Raw genomic sequence first — 1,671 nt, 5'->3', positions numbered from 1 at the left:
TTATATGAAAATAAGGATTTTTTCCAAAGCAGACAAGTTATTATCATGTCTCTACCAAATATAACATACATCTGGAGTTATTCTCATCAATATTTGTAACTTTTTTCCCTATTTAATTTGTTATCAATTGGTTGATTCAAGTCATTGCTACCACATATCTCCACAGTTTAGATATGGTTACATGGCATATTCAATGAACCTATACCGATCTAAACCACATATATCTTCTGAAATCTGATAAATTCTTAGTTATAATAAAGCCAGGCTTGCTATGTGTGTGTGTGTGTGTGTGATCAATTTGAATGTAAAAACTAGGATTGATATCAGTACCAATAAAAGTGTCAGTAACATAGTCCTCTTCCTTGAATAGTTCTGGTGAACATTATACGTATACTCGTAAGACACGGGGAAAATGGAAGTGAAACAGTAGTGGTCATTGCATCATGAAAGTGTAGGTATACCTTTGTAGTGACAGATAGACACAGGGCACCTCTACTCTGCAACCAGCTCTTCTGATTGCTGACTCTGATAACTGACAATAGCTCCAACCAAACACTTGACTCTGGATCCATAGATTCATCCTATGGATTTTTCTAGAAACTTTGGAGCTATACTGTTGTGCTGGTCTTGCTTAGCTTCTCAGAATGAGTGGCTGGTGATTCTTTTAAGCCTTTCAGACCTTTACAATTTTATCTCTCACAGTTGTGCATAGGATAATTTCTATTTTTAAAAAATTCATTACATTTAGCTTATAGAGTTTCTGCTTCCCTACTTGAGCCCTAAATTACACTGTTTTCTTCCTTCCTTCCTTCCTTCCTTCCTTCCTTCCTTCCTTCCTTCTGTTATTTCTTCCTTGCTTGCTTTTTTCACTGCTTTAGCAGCTTTTACTCTCATTGTTTGCCTACATCTCTTTCTCTTTATACACTCTGAGTACAAATGAATTTTGGCTCATTGTTCCTCTTTACCTTTTCCTCCTCAAGGAACTCATCCAACCCCTGAGTTTCAAGTTTCAATTTTTTAAATTTTATTTATTAAAAAATTTTATTTTTATCTGAATATAGTCGAAACACGATGTTATATTAGTTTCAAGTGTACAACATAGGGATTCAATAAGTTTATGTTATGCTATGCTCACCACAAGTGTAGCTATCATTTGTCACCATATAACACTATTTAACACTATTACAGTATCACTGACAGTATTCCCTACCATGTAGCTTTTATTCCCATGAATTATCCATCCCATAACTGGAAACCTGTATCCTTCACTGCCCTTCACCCATTTAGCCTTTCCCTCACTCTCCCCCGCCCCCCGCAACCATAAGTTTGCTCTCTGTTTTCATAGGTCTGCTTCTGCTTTTTGTTTGCTTGTTTATTGATTGTTTTTCTGAATGTTAATTTTCAAATCCAAATGAGCTCTAGTTTCATATTTCAAACTTCTTTCATATTTCAGACATTACTACTTGGATGTTCCACAATTCCAACACAGCACTGTGAAATGAAGCAAATTTGTGCCCTCTCTCTTTCATTAGTACAACACTCCTTCCACCTTGTTTTTCTTTTCCCAGTTCAAGATATTAATTGTGTCCATCATTGTATTCCATTCATCTTATCTTTATTACTCTTGTTAACCCTCAGCATGGAGACTATTATAGTAAGCTCATAGTTTCC

Source organism: Panthera tigris, chromosome B1 (assembly GCF_018350195.1).
Source record: "Panthera tigris isolate Pti1 chromosome B1, P.tigris_Pti1_mat1.1, whole genome shotgun sequence".
Taxonomy (NCBI): Eukaryota; Metazoa; Chordata; class Mammalia; order Carnivora; family Felidae; genus Panthera; species Panthera tigris.
The sequence above is the reverse complement of the archived record's forward strand: the minus strand, read 5'-3'. Positions refer to the sequence as shown.